The following is an 18931-nucleotide window of genomic DNA, read 5'->3' as shown; positions in this document are numbered from 1 at the left end:
GTCTGCCAGCCCGTTAGAATTTAATTAAGCACATTCTTTCCTGACAGCCTTCTGGTGCTCAGGAGCAAGATGCTTTTGGCTTTTGGCTGCAATTGGAACTCATTCTTTCTCCCTTTTTTCCGGAAGCTCTCAGCGTCTCCTCTGCCTTCAGAGAACTCGTGGTGGTGTGCATCAGGGTCACTCCTGGAGATTCTGAGACAGCCGTCTTCCTTTCAGTCGTCCTCCATAGGTGACTCTGAATTGCTCTGAGGCCTAAGAACTGCTGACCTCTGTAGGTTAATGAACCTCAAGCCAATGCCTCCACTCTGGACCTCCCGAGCTTCAGACATTTGCACCTTTCTGTCTTTCGGGCAGCTCCACCTGGAATGTCTAAGAGGCACCTCAAGCTCCAAGTAGATGTCCTATAAGTTTTGGAGTCCTCACCTGCTGTATTCAATTCATTCTATTTATTCCTTCTTCCAAAATGTCTCTCAATTCTCTCACCTCCTAAGGAAAATTCTGCCTTTCGTAAACAAGGTCTAGTCACTGGATGGAGGAGCTGTTTCTCTGATTCACCCGATTTCCCTTTTTCTTGAGAATTTCTCCCTAACCATTGCTCCCATCTCATAAATAACTTATAATAACTTGGGTAGGGGCCTGTGACTTCCCCTGCACACATGCATGCTTCTTCCTTTAGTTTCCTCTAGCACAGCTGAGATGAGGCTGGAAAACCTGACTGGATTTGTCCCACTGGAGACTCAGTGATAAGAGAAGGGAGATCAGCACAGGGCGTACTGTGACACAGGATACCTGGCATTCCCCTGCTTTCCCTTCGAAGCCTGAAGGGCCTGCCTCACCGGAGCTCCCCCTGGCATCCCTATGGTTGGTACTGTCTTGGCACTTGCCAAGTTGAGTGTGTGCCCAGAACAGGTCTTCACCCAGAACAGCTGGAGCAAGGTCCTCTCCCTGCTTCCCTGCTTCATTTCTGCTTCTCGTCAGAGCATCCATCTGGTTCTCAAACGGCTGGTGTTGGATATAACCACTCCCTTCAGAGGAGACCATGCCTATTCCAGGGCCAGGGCTGCATAAGGTTCAGCATTGCAACCAAACCAAAATATGACGTAGTGACCCCAATTGTAATGATGAACTCACATTACAGCCCCTGGCCATGCCATTGCCGCTGCCTTAGTTCCAGGCTTCAGTAGCTCTTGCCAACCGGTAGCAGAAGGCTCCCCTCCCGTTGTTGACCACAGCCAGTCTTCCCACAGTAGCTGGACCCACAATCCTAAAACTACAGAATATCACCGGTTAGCAGTTCTCAAACTATTTGGTCTTGGGATTCTTTCACACTATAAAAAATTACTGACGAGGTGGGCGGATCACGAGGTCAGGAAATCGAGACCATCCTGGCGAACACAGTGAAACCCCGTCTCTACTAAAAATACAAAAAATTAGCTGGGAACTAATTGGTGGCGCGTGCCTGTAGTCCCAGGTGCTCAGGAGACTGAGGCAGGAGAATCGCTTGAACCTGGAAGGCGGAGGTTGCAGTGAGCCGAGATCACGCCACTGCATTCCAGCCTGGGCGACAGAGCAACACTCTGTCAAAAAAGAAAAAATTACAGAAAACTCCAAGAGTATTTTGTTTATGTGACTTATATCTGTCCTTATTTACTATATAAATTAAAACAGAAATTTAACAAATGTTAACTTACTAATTCACTTAAAAATAGCAATAAACTCATTACATGTCAACAGAAATAACATGTTTTAACTAAAAAGTCATCATATTTCCTAAAACAAGAAACAATTGCTTACAAGAGTGGCATCGTTTTATATCTTTGCAAATCTCTTTAATGCTTGAATCAATAGATTAAGCCAGTGACTTATCGCTGTTCCTGCATCCAATCGGTTGTGCCATGTTGTTTTGGCCAAAGTGTGTGAGAAAAATCTGGCATTACACAGACATGTAGTTGAAAAGGAGAGGAGTATTTTAATATTCTTCTTGACAATTATGGGTTTTGTGTGTTGTTGTTTTGAGATGGAGTCTCGCTGTGTTGCCCAGGCTGGAGTGCAGTGGCACGATCTTGGCTCACTGCAACAACCTCTGCCTCTCGGTCAAGCTATTTCAACTAATTTTTGTATTTTTAATAGAGATGGGGTTTCACCCTGTTGACCAGGCTGGTCTCAAACTCCTGACCTCAAGTGATCCGCTTGCCTCAGTCTCCCAAAAGTGCTGGGATTACAGGCGTGAGCCACCTCGCCGGGCTGGGTGTTTTTTTGTTGTTTTTTTTTAATACTATACCCAAACTCAAGAAGTGATAGTTTCTTAAAGGTTTGTTACAATATGGAATCTGAAACTATATCAATAAACTTCTTGTACTGTCCCACATTAAAATCCAAACATTTCTCTTGTACTTTGAACGTGTCTTTTACTTGCGTGTAGTTGCCTAACGTCAGACATTGATTATTTGAAAAATATTGGTTCACTGTGTTGTATACATTTTCCAAATGTTGATATTTTTACTCTCCAATATTTAGATAGCACAATTCATTAGTATTACCATTGGAATATCATTGGAAAACTCCTTAAGTATTATTAGGAAGCTGTCAAGCTCACAGTGGTAAACACAAGTTTTCCAAAATTCTGATTCTCACTGGAAAGCTCAGATTTTATTATTGGCAACAAATACCATCAGTTGTTTTCCTTGAAGAAACAGTCTCAGGAGATCCATTTTTGAGAAAACATCTGCCAAAACCCCAGTCTGAATATCCTTAGTTTGTCTGGCAGTCGTTTTTTCTTAAGTAAAAATGTATCTTCTGAAAAAAGTGATTAGTTCACTTAACCAAAGCAGTCACACAAGTCATTTTTCCTGGAGACAATCATTGTACATCGATGTGTGGCGGAAGTGGTACTTCTAGTGGTACTTACCAGTCCACACAGCATGTTGAAACAAGGTGTTACGCAAGGGTTGAGATTTCATAACGTCAATAACTTCTACTCTTTCATCATAGACAAGCTTACGTGTGGCTTTTAAAAAAATTTATCTTTTGCTGTGAGTGTGTGGTAGTGGAGAATATGACGGCTATCAGTACAGTGTAGTGTCACTATCTTGATCTGTGCTGAGGGGACAGTCGTTTTACTCCCTGTTGCTTATGCACCATTATTACAAGCGGCAGCACAGGGAGAAAAGGCAAATAACACCTTCATATCATTATGAAAAGCTTGGCTTCATGGAACCCCCACCACAGGGTCCTCTTGGGAATCCAGGGATCCAGAGCGCACGTTTTGAGAGTTTTCTATGTTTCCCCACTTCCAATAGGCTAAAAAAGGCTGGACCAGTGGTGGCATTTCATGAACCCCAATCTTCTTCCTATTCTTCTGCCAGCGCTGTCCATAAAAATGTGACTTGTAAGGAAGAGTAGCTGGGAGCCTGAGTCCTGTCTTGGGGGAGAACTTCAAGAGCTGCCAGCAAGCCCAGCTGTAATTGAAACATCTCAGGGAGGCTGCTGGGGGACGGGGGTTGACATCAGCCAGGCGGCACTCAGCCCCGGGGCACCCAAGACTTCAGCAGTTTTTTGGAAAGTCTGGTGTGTGCTTTGCTGGAATCCAGAGGCTGTGGGAGGCGCCAGTTCCAGCAATGACCTCATTACAACTGAGTGATTGAACAAGGCAGGCACCTTTCAAGGAAATCATCAGGTTCGCATGACTGTCAGTCAAGGTGCACAGCAGCACTCTGTAGCAGGTGGGAAGGGAGTGTGATTTGGCTTCTGCAGAAGGGGAAATGACATTTACAGAGGAAACGTGAATTGGCGACAGTCGTGGAGGGAACTGGCTTCTCAGATCTATAGATTCAGAGACTTTTAGGGCTACAAGAGAACTTAGATGTCAACCAGACAAACTGAGTTGGAAGGAGTGGGAAGATTGCTCAGGACTCCAGCAGAGCTGCTTTGGCACATAAGTCAGCCAGACAGCCCAGCCGGTTCCAGTCCCACCTCAGCAAGTTGGCATTGTACCCCTCTTTCTCCCATCTCCCAGCGGGGCAGCCTCCTATAAAGGAGGCCAACTACTCCATGTATCTTTGGTCTGGTGACACTTTCAGAGTGAGGTTGGCCAGAAGACTCCCAAGTCATAGAGAATTAATCAGGCGGGACACAGAGTTTTTAATCCCCATTTTACAGACGTGGAAAGTGAGCCCCAGAGAGAATACATGACTTGCCAAGATCACATTAGTAAGTGGCAGAGGAGGAACTTGAACTCAGGTCTTGAGGCTTATGGTTCCATTGAGATGCTGTGGTGTAGAGAGGAGAGTACAGGATCTGAAGACAGAAAAGCGGGATTTTTAGTTCCTTTGATATTTAACAGTTGGGTGACTTTTGGTTGAGCCATTTTATTTCTCTGAATCTTGGTTTCCTCATTTACAAAATGACATAATATACATCATCTATCCTAAGCTCGTTCACAGGGTTGTTTTAGAGCATCAAATTATGTGGTTTTTATAAATATGCCTTATATACTGTGAATCTCTTTAATAAGTTTGAGGGGGCTCACACGCCCACTTAATGGACCATTCTTTTGCCCGCAAGGATGATCTAGACCCTTGGACTGACACTGCCTTCCTTAACTAAGGCCCTAAGAATCCCAGCATTTGGAAAATGTGAATCAAGAGATCCCAGAGGCTGCAAGCAGGGCGTGGTAATGGATGGGAATGGAAACTGTTATTTATACCAGCTCCCTTCACTTTTCAGGAGATCTGGGGGGATAAGGACGGCTCTGGGTGTGATGTTCCCAGTGTGGCTTTGGTGCAAGACTCCACAATTCTTTGTCCCCCGGCTTTTGCACCACTCCAAGCTGTGACACTCTGACTGCCATTCAGGCAGCACCATTGTGCACTATCCTGCCTCGCAAAGTGGTCAGACACATGTTTTCAAGGGCCCTCTAAGGAAGGAAACTGAGGTGCTGGTATTTGAATGTGGTTTTCAGATACTTTCAAAGAGCATTCTAATGGCTGCTTCGCTCTGCTTTCACCAAGGCAGCGCCGTGTCTTAGGGAGAGGCCATCTAGGATTAGCAGTTAGGAGCCTGAGCTCTGAAGCCAGATGGCTTGAGCTGGAATCATTCTTTCTACTTCTCTCTGTGCCCCCTATTTCTTACCCTTAAAGTGGGGTTGATCACAGCACCTACCTGATAGCATTCTTGTGGCAAATCAGTGAATTTGAATGTATATGAAAACAGGACCGGCTGGGTGCGGTGGCTCACGCCTGTAATCCCAGCACTTTGGGAGGCCAAGGCAGGTGGATCACCTGAGGTCAGGAGTCTGAGACCAGCCGGGCCAACGTAGTGAAAACCTGTCTCTATTAAAAATACAGAAATTAGCCTGGAGTGGTGGTGCGCGCCTGTAATCCCAAGTACTCGGGAGGCTGAGCCACGAGAATCACTTGAACCCGGAAGGTGGAGGTTGCAGGGAGCCTAGATTGAGCCACTGTACTGCAGGTAGGGGTGACAGAACCAAACTCATCTGTCAGTGGGCTCCAAGGACAGGGACCAGCAGGGGACTTAATGGCCCTGGAGACAGAAAGGGCAGGAGGTCAGGGGTCAGGGCTTCGGGAGCAGCCAAGGGGCACTGGCAGGAAAGAGACTGCAGAGAGACTGAAAGGTGACTCATCACGGGACAAAGACTTACTGTGATTACTGATAATGTGCAGCAGGCACTGTTGGGAACTGGGTATCCTAAGACGAAGACAGCAGGGCGTCTGGTCCAGGGACCCCCCACACGGAGGTGGCTGTGTTGGCAATAGTGGTGTCACAGCAGGTTAGTGCAGACAGCAAAACAGGCCACAGAAGTGTGCACTGGTCTGCGGTGACTCCAAGGAGGACATGATCCCCCTTGTCTGGGAGGTAAGGACAGCAGGCAGCCCACCAGTAGCTGGGAGTGGCGATGTGAGAAGCTGCCGGGCTGGCTTCCTGCAGGTCGGCTCTTAGAGTCGGGCCTTTTTGGCCAATTAAAGGGTCTAACCTCTCCCTTAAAAAGTCCTTAAAAAGAACTTTCTCCATGAATTCTCAGTCCTGCGCTCACCCAGCCTCTGCCACCTCTTTTGCTGTTGGGTGGCTGTGGTCGTCACAGGTTTGCTTCATTTTAGAGACCGAGTCAGCCTTCTGGACTTCCCACTTGCTGGGTGAAAAACCAGTAACAAGTGAGAGCCGCGCTCCTCAGGCCCCACCCCTTGTGCATGATTGATTTCTAAGCAGGGGAAGCGCGGCAGCCCCGGGTTAGACACGAGTCTGTTTGCTTGCAGATCTGCACACACTGTCTCCAGCTTCTTTTGTGGCTCGGTAGAAGCCCCAGCTTTCTAACTTATTAACCACAGCTCTTCCCGCCGTGGGACTGCAGGTGGGACAGTGCTCTTCCCAGGCTCACGGCAACACTCAGTAGCTGCTTTGAAGGAACAGAAGGTTGCCACATGCCGGTCTGTCCTTGGGTCACTTCAGGGTTCCAATCACCGCTGGTTCAGGGCTTCTTTGATTCTTTGTTTTCTTTAGTTTTCATTCTCTCCTCTTCAGAACAAGAGTAGATGGTTCAGCGTATGCAAATATCACAGTTCCAGGTAACTTGAGGAGAGCAGTTTGGATTTAGGTATTCATTTTTACTTTTATATGACCATAGATATAATCTGTTTATGCAAATAAGACTTACTATTGTATTATAAGAGCAATAACCATGCACTGCTTCAAATGACATCATTTACAGTTTTATTTTTGCAATAAGAACATGTTTTGGCAACAGCATCAATGCTACTTTTTGAGAGGTATTTTCTAATTTCTAATGTTGATGGGGTCAAAGACTTGCAACGAGTACACAGGTCACATACACCACCTCATGCAAAGCAGGAAGGAAATAAATCAAGGAATGAGAACAAGCACCAATGCCATTTTTTTTTTTTTTTTTGGAGACAGAGTCTCACTCTGTCGCCCAGGCTGGAGTGCAGTGGTGAAATCTCGGCTCACTGCAACCTCCGCCTCCCAGATTCAAGTGATTCTCCTGCCTCAGCTTCCCAAGAAGCTGGGACTACAGGCGCGTGCTACCATGCCCGGCTAATTTTTGTATTTTTAATAGAGAGGCGGTTTCATCATGTTGGCCAGGATAGTCTCAATCTCCTGACCTCATGATCCGCCTGATCTCGTGACCTCCTGACCTCGTGATCTGCCTGCCTTGGCCTCCCAAAGTGCTGGGGTTACAGGCATGAGCCACCGCCCCCGGCCGAGCCAACACCATTCTGCCCGGTTGTCAATTAAGACTTTCACTCTTAAGCAGAGTAAAGGGCAAAACCTAAATGATTTTTCTCACAGTTGTACTCCGATCGTCTGTGGAAACCAAAGGAAAAAGTCATCGGTTCTGATGAAAGGTTAGAAAAGCTTTTGAGAGGAGATAGCATTGAACCTTGATGAGTGGGTCATTTGGGTAAACTAAAAAGTGGTGGTGGGGAAAGGAGAAGGGGCGTAAAGGGGGAGCAGCCCCCTTGGCCCACTGCCCGTGTCCCCTTGGCTTTTCACTGGTGCAGGCTGAACTTGCATGCTGAAGAAGAGTCCATGTCCCTCCCAGCCCAGCAGAAACCCACACCTGTGACTGATGGGAGTGGCGGAAAAGTACCCGCAACTTCCTCTCTCTGCTCTTGGGTGAGGACAATCCTAAAGTGAGCTCTACACTGTCTCCCAGATAGGATCAATTGTTAGTTGCTACAATGGGAACCTGCTTTAAAAAGTACGCTTTTATTGACTTCTTTTTGTTCCCCACTATCCTGCTGGGTTTTTTCCTGGATTATCTTACCCACCACTGTCCCAAATATACTTGCACTTGAATCCTTGTCTAAGGGTCTGAGAGTCCAATCTAAGATAAAAGATGTTTCAGTAGCTGGAACAAAACATGTAAATGGGATGGGTTGGGTGTATTTGAAAGGCATGAATGCTCCAAGTGGGCTAGTGGCTTGGAAGTTTAGAAGGAGATGAGACTAGAATGATAGTAGTCACGATGTGAAGTATCTGAATCCTGGACAAAATAATCTAACTTTTTTGCAGACAGTGGGAAACCACGGGGCTGATGAGGGTGGTGAAGACTTCCTTCCTAGGTCTGCAAGCATCAGGTTCTCTGGCTCAGGCTCTTGGGGCTATATGCTTCTTTTTCAGCCCCTCCATTCTGAATCCCTGCTTGCTAGGGGTTCTGCAGGATGCACCTATGGTCCACCAAGTTGGTGTCTGCTTTTCAGGAGAACATTGAATTTCTTCTGGAGCTTCTTGAGCTTCTATGTGGAAAGAGCTAGGGTTTTGGGGAAAGGCCAGACTTTTGGAACAGTATAGGCTATTTTGGCATTAATTAGATTCTTTCTCATAGGCAGAAGAAGGTGAGTGGCTGGAGTTACTCATTCTAGTTCTTACAATCTCAGGAGGAATGTTTGATGCAAAGGAGTCAGACAGCTCTAAGAAGAGCCCAGCTCACTGAGTTTGACATTCCTGGGGGCAAATAGGAAAAGATTTCCAGCCAGTGCTAGGGAGTCAGATGGCAGTTGCTGGTGGCATTAGAGCTGTTCACCAGGGCTTCGTGGGAGGGAAAGCTGTCCATCAAACACCATCCTATCTGCTGAGGGCCTCCTGGGCTTTGGAGAATGTCCCTCAGCCCTGGTGATTATCTGAGACAGTGGTGGGTATCCAGGAAGTTTCCAATAAGGAGGCCCAAGAGGCTGTTCCTGTTCATCCAAAAGGAGTGGAAAGGAGACAGGGAGGTATGTCTGCTTTGTGGGGAAGGCCCTGGTGCTGGCTAACAGTAAGCAACGTGGTCTTGTAATGCTAGTGGGCAAAAAGCAAAAGGATGTCAGCAATCCAGCCTGTGTTTGGTGAGTACATTTGAGTCAGGTCCTAGGCTGGGCACTGAGGGCGGGAGTCGGGAGAAGGAGCAAGATGAGCCCAAGGAATTCATGGTCGGGGTGATCAAGAAGGTATATGCGCATCTAACTGCCATTCCAGCTGCAGTCTGACCTGAGCCACGAAGAAGTGCAGGTCCTCAAGAGGCCAGAGAGCTCATGTCTGGTTGGAGTCGGGGTGTTTGATGGGAAGATAAAAGGAAGAGCCGACATCTGAAGTGAGCCTTGTAGGATGTGCAGGGTTTGGACATATGGAGATGGGTGTGGGTGTGGGGAGTTGGGGAGTTTTATTCCCAGGGACCTTATTGGGAGGGACTCTAGGTCCAGCTCCTGGGGAGGGGTCCTTGGCTTGCTGCCTGCCCCAAGGCCAGTTTCCACCTGTGTGAGCTCCCCTCCTATTCTTTCAGTCCTGGCTCATCTTAGCATTTAGAGAGGCCACATCCCCTCTCTGGGGCACTGTTCCACCACTTAGAACACAAGGGAGTCGGGCTGGTCAAAGAGTATCTGTGTTAGGGAAGGACTGTCTCAGTTATATCCTCCACCTACCCTCGGTGAGAGGCACTGCTGGGCTTAGCCTGGTTTCTGACAGGAGCAGGGATGTCCCATCGCTCAAGGGTGTTCAGGTGTGTGTGGTAGGAAATTCACTGGACTGGCACTCTAACGTTGTATAATTCCTTCAGAGTAACACTTACCCCATACATCTACTTCCCCCTCCCACACCTACCACCCCCAATGAAACCAAAGCCAGTTTGCCCGCGGTACATGATGTGCTGTGCCCAGCCGACTCCGAGGGAATGGGCCTGCTGCCAAGCTCCATGCAGGCTTGCCTTGTGGGGAGAGCTGCCGGCTCATTAAACCCCTTCATTTGTGAGCCACGAGTGCACACTCCTGCATGCCAAGGTGCAACGTGAGTCTAATGAAAGAATTATTAATGTGCACACCTTAAATGCAAATAGAATAAGGCCCCTACAAACACACTCTCAGAAGTTAACCGGAATCTTATGCACTGCCAGTCAGCGGATGGCTCACCCGTTTTCTTGCCAGCCCATTCTAAATCTGGGCTTTTCTCCTAGGAAGTTCTTCCTCGGATGGAGTGGAGGTCAGTCTCCCTGTGACTTTGACTTCACAGGGCCAGGTTATCTTGTGGCAAGGCGGAAGCCCTGCTCTTTCTCATCTCCCAAATCCTGCTCTTCCGGGCTCTTCTCTGACACTTCCTGTCCGTCACTTCTTGGAGTTCCTGGCTGGGTCATCTCTGAAGGGCGTTCCTTGGCTCTGTTGCATCGTCTGCTCTGCAGTCTTTGGCTTGCCAGTACTGACCTCCTCAGGTCAATAGGACATTTAGTGTGTGCTGGGCACTAGGGCAGAGGAGGGATAAAGGATGCGTCACACAAGGACCCAGCACTCTGGGGGATCGCAGTCCAAGAAAGTGGAGAACATCCCCCTGCAGATAAGTGCACAACACCAGCTGCCTGAAAGGGGTGCAGGGGGGGCTCTACAAATTGTAGGTGGGAATTCAGAGTCCCACCCAGCTCAGTGGTGTTGGGAGAGAGGGAAGGGGATGGGAGTGGGATGTTAGAAAAGATGTCTAGGAGAAGGTGGCTTTGAATTGGATCAAGTAGGATATAGAGGATTAGGTCAGGCAAAGATGTGGAATAATCTAGAGAACGGGAGTGGGAAAATGGAAAAGGCAGGGCAGATACATGAGACTGTGAAGAGGTCAGTTTGGCAGATGCACAGTGCACAGGGTGTGGTTGGGGTTAGAGAGAGCTGACACTGGAGAGACAGGTGGCTGCCATTATGAACAGACTTGAATGTCATGTTATGGAATTCAGGTCTGCGAGATGCCTGTTCTCTGTTTGTCTCACTAGGTCTGGTCTCCACTCCACCGTGGTAGTCTGATTACAAACCCATCCTTAATTATTCCCCTCCTGGATCCATGCCCCCTTGTGCTATAACTTTGACTGCTCTCCCACTCTGATTCTGAGCTCTGGCATATAACTTGCTTGGTCAATGGGATGTCACCAAGAGACTTGAAAAATGATTGCACGCTTGGGTTTGTCCTCTCTTGCTGCTCCTGGAATCCCGCTGCCACACGAATGAGCATGCTGAAGGCTAAGAGGAGGCAATGTGGATGGAGAAGCACTGAAGTTCCCCATCTGGCACTCAGCCGACCATAGATGCATGAGTGAGCGCTAGCAGAGGTCAGTGGGGCCTGGCCCAGAACAGCAGAACTGCCCAGTTGAGCTCAGCCCAAATTGCCAATCTGCAGAATTGCGAGCTAAAAAATGGTTGTTGTTTTAACATTCTAAATATTGGGGTGGTTTATTATGTGGCAAAAACCAACTGCCATAGGTATAATCCCAGATTCAAGGGATCCAGGTTTAGAGGTCCTGGGATATGGTGAAACATATTTTGCACGTGGGAGGAATGTAAGCAATTGTGGCTGGAGCACAGTCTATAGGTTGAAAACTGGCCACTAGCCACATATTCTTCCTCTCCCCTCAAGCGGTAGAATGTATTTTTCTTTTTCTTCTCTCTTCTTTTTGTGATGGAGTCATGCTCTGTTGCCCAGGCTGGAGTGCAGTGGTGTGCTCTCAGCTCACTGCAACCTCTGCCTCCTGGGTTCAAGCAATTCTCCTGCCTTAGCCTCCCGAATAGCTGGGATCACAGGCGCCCACCACCACACCCAGCTAATTTTTGTATTTGTAGTAGAGACCAGATTTCACCATGTTGGCCAGGCTGATCTTAATCTCCTGACCTCAGGTGATTGCCCCATGTCAGCCTCCCGAAGTGCTGGGATTACAGGCATGAGCCACCATGTCCAGCCAGAATCTATTTTTCTAACCCTTGATTTGGTGATGACCATGTGATTTATTTCATCCAAATGGACAGAAGCAAATGTGATGTAAGCAGAAGTATGAAAAGTGATTGCACTTTGGTGCTTGCCTGCTTGTTGTTCTTGAAACTGTTTGACTGCTTTGTAAACAAGCCCAGGCGAGCACCCTGGAGAGTGAGAGATCCATGTCAAAAGAGGCCCTTGTCTTTCTAAGCATCTCCAATAAAGCCATTCTAAAGTGACTAGTCCTAGATAACTCGCCAATCAACTGCAGACACATGTGTGAGCCCAGCTGGGATAGCCAAGATCAGCCTGCAGCAGACCAGAACTGTCCAACTGAGCCCAGCTTTAATTGCCGAATTGCTAGACTGAAAAACCAAGGGCTAAATCAATGGTTATTGTCTTAAAGCACTACATTTTGGAGTGGTTTGTAAAAGAACCCATGCTTCCTGCTCTGTAGCCTGGAACCTGTCCTGTATGGGCTGCATCGGTGAGTTCCCATGCTCCTTGCCTTTGGCCAGCAAGAAGATATTGAGACCAAGGCGTTCGTTTCCCTGATTCTTAGCCTGCCAGACTATGGTTTGGCCACAGTCTCTGTCAATGGCTCTGTCCACAGCTCACTTTCAGGGTGCTAGCAATCACTCCTTTCCATGTCCATTCAGGTCCCTGGTCCTGCCAGCTTGGGGGTTCTTCAACATTCCTCAACCCTCCCACACCTTTGTCTCTGCTCTGTTACCCCATTTGCATGGCCACCTGTGTCCTGGAAAAACCCTCACTGACTACTTTGTTCTGTGCACAATGAGCAGCTGAAGACTGTCTAGTAAATAGAAACATCTGGTTTAGGAAGAGTGAAACAGAGCTCCTGCTCTAAGGGGTCCTGCTGGGGGCGCCCCACAAATGCTGCCTTGGCTTGGGCATTTGGAAAGTCATGCTGGAGAACGGGGCTGCCAGGGAGCAACTTTTCCCGGCTGGCTGTCAGGAGCCATCTGGATTTTGCTTTCTGCAGGGAGTAGTCATCACCCCCTTTCCTGCCAATTCCCCTAAGTTAAAGAATAAAAAATGAGCCCTTCCAGTGCCCCTGGCACCCTTCCTCTCCTTGAGAGGATTTTTCTTGAGCACTTTTAGTCAAGCATTAGGCAGTGCATTAAGCAAATCAGGAAGTCAGTTTGGCTCCAGGACATCTGTTCAAAGGACCACAGCCTTGACCCATCTCTTCCACACAATCACCCATGCAGTTAGGACCCTCCAGTGACAGAACTCCCACCAGCGTCTGCCTCTGTGCAAGGACTCGTATGGTTAATAATAGTAATAACTAATGGTGGTGGTGGTGGTGGTTAATAATAGTAATAACTAATGGTGGTGGTGGTGATGATGATGATGATGATGATGATAAATGGCAAGGCAAACTGAAGGTCTTCCACCACCATGGCTATTACCTTTGATGGAGATGCATTTGGACCTCTTTGTCAAGTTCATATGGGAAGTTTGTAATGGAAGTCAGAGCTGGCACGAGGAAGGGTTAGTAGGGGTAATATACGTTTCTCATCTAGAAGGGTGGCACTTGGAAGGACATGTATCTCCTTAGTGGTGAGAAGTGTTTGATTCTAGCTACTTCAGGGGAGAATCAACTACACACAGCCTAGCTTGGAAGCCCTTTCCACCATTTTTCTCCACTGGCCCAGACACAGGATCAGAGCTGACCCTTCCCTTTGAGGGGGCCACGGGTACTCAGAGTTGCTCTTCCTCTTTTGGTGGAGCAGTTAGAGCCACTTGAGGATGGAAAGCACTGACATTACACTTGTGAGGTTGTCCAATTGACAAGACACACTGTGGGGACTTGGGAGACTGAGACTGAATTTTTTCCTGAAGAGATAAAGGACAGAATCCAGGTAGGGAAGAAGGGGATTTGGTAACATTTGAGGGGATGTTGAGAGGTTCATGTCCACATTCACCTTTTGGCAAGGACAATTCTTTATGACGTGGGACCATCTTGTACATTCTAGGGTGCATAGTGTTCATCATCTCAGTCCACTAAAGGCCAGTAGAGTCTCCCAGTCATTGTGACCATTAGAAATGGCCTCCTTCCCTTCCAGGCACTCCTAGGATGGACTGGAAGGACAATACCGTGCCTGGTTGAGAAACACTGGAGGGAGAGGGCTGCGGGAAGGGAGAAAGAAAGCAGAGAGCTGGGGAAGAAGGGAGATCCATGTGGGAAATTTGGATCTCTAGTGTCCAAAGACCTGGGGGCACCCTCTCCTGAGAACTCTCACTCCCTTCTTTGACTCTGTGTGGCACATGATAGTAACAATGACCCTTGAGTACAGAAATACTTAAACCTTCAGGGGAGACTACAGAAGACGAGGCAGTGAAGCAGGCAAGGCAGCATTTGGAAGAGATAGGGGAAGTCTCCCTGATGAGTGATGGCTGGTGGCCTCCATTACCATGGGTTCCTGGGTGCCAGCATCATCTATCTGAAGGTAAAGTCCTGGGTAGAGTGAAGACAAGGTCCATCTCCTCGGTTTCCCCTAGCTCAGAAGACACAGTCTGTGGGGCAGAGGAAAGGAAGGACCTGGCCCCTGGGTTACAAGTAGAATTAACTCAGACTGATTCCTGCTGGTCCTGCCAGAAATGTTCTTCCCCCAGGTCTTGCATGGCTAACTCCTTCTCTTAATTCAGGTCTTCGCTAAACTGGATCTCTCCTCCTTAATCCTCAGACCTCTATCCTTTATCCTAGTTTCTTTTCTTTTGAGATGGAGTTTTGCTCTGTTGCCCAGGCTGGAGTGCAGTGGCATGATCTGGGCTCACTGTAACCTCTGCCTCCCAAGTTCTAGTGATTCTCCCACCTCAACCTCTTGAGAAACTGGGACCACAGGTGCCCACGACCATGCCCGGCTAATTTTTGTATTTTTAGTAGAGATGAGGTTTCACTGCCCATTCAGGTCCCTGGTGCTGCCAGCTCTGGGGTTCTTCAACATTCCTCAACCCTCCCACACCATTGTCTCTGCTCCATTACCCCATTTGCATGGCCACCTGTGTCCTGAAAAGACCTTCACCAACTACTTTGTTCTGTGCACAATGAGCAGCTGAAGACTGTTTAGTAAACAGAAACATCCGGTTTAGGAAGAGTGAAACAGAGCTCCTGCTCTAAGGGGTCCTTCTCTGGGTGCCCCACAAATGCTGCCTTGGCTTGGGCACTTGGACAGTCGTGCTTTCCAGTAATTATCCTCCCAAAGTGCTGGGGTTATAGGCATGAGCCACCACGTCCAGCCTCTAGTTTATTTTCTTCAAAGTACTTGTCAGTATCTTATGTTAGATTTTAAAAATTCATTGATTTGCCTTTTATAAATTCTGCCCATCAGGGCAGTGGCTCGGTCTGTCACATTCACTTCTGGCATGTAATAGACGCTCAATGAATGAATAAGTGAATGGATTACTCATTATGTACCAGGTGCTGTGCTAAGTAATTTGCATCCATTGTCTCATGAAAATTTCAAGGATTCTTTAAGGTAAGTATTATATCATCCCCAAGTTTTGCAGAAACCAAGACTTAGTGAGTTTAAGTAACCTGCCCAAGGTCATATAGCTATTTATTAAGTGGTGCGATAGGATTTGATTGACTCAAGTGCTCACAGTCTTGTAGGAAAACAAATACAAAGATATAAATCACTGTACTATAGGGAAGCAAATTCTAAATGTCCCAAGAGAAGAGCTGGATGCAGCACTATGGCAATTTAGGAGGGGACAAGCATTTTCAGTTGAAAGCAGGAATGAATTGGAGGGGGAGGTTAAATTTGAGCTGAGCCCTGGAGGATAGTATGATGGCTAATTTCATGTGTCAGTTAGCTAGGTTATGGTGTCTAGTTATCTGGTCAAACATTCAATCAGTAGACGTTGAGTAAAGATAATCCTCCATAATGTGGATGAGCCTCATCCAATCAGTTGAGGGCCTTAAGGGAAACGTCTGATATTCCCTGACGAAAAACGAATTTTGCCTCCAGAGCACCTTTGGACTCAAACTGCAACACCAACTCTTTCCTAGGTCTTCAGCCTAGTGTTCTTCCCTGTAGGTTTTGGACTTGCCACTCCCCAAAATCACATGAGCCAATTCTTCAAAATAAATAAATCTCTCTCTCTCTCTCTCTCTGTATGGATATATACTCATACACACATCCTGCTGGTTCTTTGCTCTGGAGAACCCTGACTAACACAGATGGACATTTAGGTGTTTAGGTGTGTGGAGCTGGGGCAGGGAAAGGAACTGTGGGCAGAAGCTGGAGAGGCATGGACAGAGCTGTAGTGATTTGGAGGCTCTGGAGCAGAAGATCCCCATAGGGAGGGAAGTGGTGGAGTGGAGACTGCCCTGGACAGGAAGCTGGGGGCAGCATGTGGAGGGCAGGGAACACCAGAATGAGGGTTTTAGGAACCCTCATTGTGTTAGGAAGTAGAAGGTCCTTGAGTGACAAGGGTAAGACAACAAGGTCCACTCCCCATCAAAGGCCACCAATGCTTCTCTTCAACATTCAACGGGAGACCCAATGAAGATCAGTGCCAGAACTTAATGGAGGGAGCCCAAGAGGAACGTGTACCTGGGGAAGTCAAGAGTTATTTCTTGGACATTTGTGCCTCTATTCCAAACTCTTCTCTCAGAGTAGATGATAACTCAGGAAGGAGCCAGCGATCTTCCTCAGTTGACTTGTTCAGAAATATGATTTGGTATTCAGTCTGGCCCCAAGCCATGCTTCCAGCCTCATCTCCACTGTGTACTTTCCATGGTGTTCTGTCTTGGTCCACTTGGCTTATGTAGCTGCCTGGCCTGGGTCGTCCTCCTCACCCTTGTGTGCTTGGTAACACTTGGCCCCGTTCTAATTGCTACTGCTCGGGCAGCTTCTCTCCTCCCACCTCTGTGCTCTGAGCACACTGGAAAGATTCCTGTTAGAGCTGTCACTGTCTTCCTGCTGTCTGCCCACTGACCTTGGAGCTCCAGGAGGACAGGAGCCTTATCTTACCCCACCACTTGGCCTATGCCCAGCTTGGTGCCAAAGTGGTCTGGAGGTATCTGTAGGCTGAATGAAATTCTTCCCTCTGGGATGCCCTTTCAAGTTGTTTTTTCTTTCTGGAAGCTGGGGCAGTGACTGGAACGGTTGGAATGTGGCCTCGGTTTGCCTTTGGGTGTTTTATACTTCTGAGCATTGACTGGACTCTCTGGTGATTTCTGGTCTTAGAGGACTTCCTGTTTTAAATGCCCGTGGGTTGTGGTTCCCGAGCTGCTGCACTGTCTCCCATAACCTTTCTCTCCATCCTGGTCTAGTCTCTCTTCCACACCATAACTTTCCTCTAGATCCATGGTCCAGGACCATCAGGCACCAGTGAACCACACTCCTGACCATTCTCCAAATAGTCATTTGGCCAAATATGAGGTACGTGGCAGCTCTTTCTTTTCTGAACCCCACTTCACCTCTGAGCAGCTTCCTTCTCCCAGGAGCTGAAGCTCCCCCACGATGTCTCAATGCCAGGCAGATGCACTTGACCTTCTGCCTCTCGGGGCCCTCACCAAGGTAAGGGATTTTGAATCATTCAACTAATGTATTAAAAAGGGAAAGAGACCCCACTAAGGGGCTTCACTAAATATCCTTTTCAATTGATCAGATCATTGTTTTTTTGTTTTAATCCTTCTACAAACTCTTGAGTTTTAAACCTCATAAGTTATTTACCATACACTTGTATCCCCTACAGTGATATTTAAAGTGTCGTGGCTGTTTCTCCACTGACTGTGGAGTGAGCTGATGTTACTGCAGGTTGAGGTTGAGCCACTTTGCTGCCCTGATGGTTCCAGGAGTCCTTTTGGGCACCGACTGTGGGTCCAGTCCTGAGCTGAGTGCACAGAGGACAGGGGGAGGTTGAGGGAGTCAACACAACTCAGAGGTGTCCTTGTTCTCCAGGGGCGCTAGGTTCTGACCTGCACCCAGTCACAAGCTGACTTGAGTCAAAAAGTCACAAAGTGTGACCTGGGGTTTTCTATCCCAGGATCTTGGCCAGAGCTTCATTTGGAAGCCCCAGAGACCTGGACCAGACTTGCAGGTAGACATTCACCAATGTGTGATTTGAGGGTTGCTCAAAGGTACCTACCCACTTCCCACATGGAACACCCTGGGGATCAGCCATCACCGGAAACTCCTTTCCCACAGGACAGAGCCCAGACAACTCATTCTGTCTTCAAAAGCCACCACGGTCTGGCACCAACCCACTTTTCCAACCTCCACCTCCTGCGACTTCAGCCACATGGAGCAAGCATGAACTGATGTTCTCTATACCTTTCCAACTCCAGCTCTTGGCTTCTGCTGTTTTCTCTGCCAATAAGGCTGTGCTGTCTGTTACTGAGTAACAATATTACCATATGCTTAGCACCTTTAAACAATACACATTTATTATCTCATAATTTCTGTGGGTCAAGAATTCAGGTGTGGTTTAGCTGGGTCCTCTGAAAGGCTGCAATGAAGATATCAGCCAGGACTGTGGTCTCAATCCAAGCTTCAGCTAGAGAAGGATCTGCTTCCCAGCTTTGTGTATGTTGGTAGGATTCAGGCCCTTGTAAGTGGTTGGACAAAGGCCCTCAGTTTGTTGTTGGCTGTTGACTAGAGGCTGCCCTCAGTTTCTAGCTGGTTGTGGGCAGTTGCCGTGAGTTCCTTGCCACATGAGCCTCCTCAATATAAATGCTTGCTTCTTCAAAGCGAGTGAGAGAGAGAAGCTCTTCTAATAAGATGGACTTTATGAGCTCACATTATGTAATCACAGAAGCAACACCTGTCACCTTTGTTGTACTTTATTGCTTAGCATCTAGTCACAATTCCTGCTGATAATCAAAGGGTGGAGATTACATAAGGGATGGGCACCAAGAGGTGGGGATCATGGGGTCACTTTAGCCTCTGTCTCCACCCATCTCTTTCTCCTGACCTCCCTGTCCACTCTAGAAACAGCAACCTAATAAAATTCATGAAAGCTTCCCTTAGTCACCTCAATCACAGGGCTTTGCTTACCTTACATCGTTCTTTAGGACTTCATTCCTTTATTCAACAAAATACATATTGAGCATCTGCCATATGCCTGGAGCTAGAGGTATACTACCTCTATATAGTATATAGTATAATGGTTAAGTCTATATAGTATAATGTTGGCTGTTGGCTGGAGGCTGCCCTCAGTTTCTAGCTGG

General features: G+C 47.7%; 1 protein-coding gene across 1 annotated transcript in view; it reads left to right on the top strand.

The window, feature by feature from the left end:
- The window catches only part of LOC102137563 (uncharacterized), a 186781-nt gene that overhangs the window by 91688 nt on the left and 76162 nt on the right, over positions 1-18931 (top strand). The gene's annotated exons all lie outside the window — the stretch shown is intronic.

The sequence above is a fragment of the Macaca fascicularis genome, chromosome 2 (assembly GCF_037993035.2).
Source record: "Macaca fascicularis isolate 582-1 chromosome 2, T2T-MFA8v1.1".
Taxonomy (NCBI): Eukaryota; Metazoa; Chordata; class Mammalia; order Primates; family Cercopithecidae; genus Macaca; species Macaca fascicularis.
The sequence above is the reverse complement of the archived record's forward strand: the minus strand, read 5'-3'. Positions and strand labels throughout refer to the sequence as shown.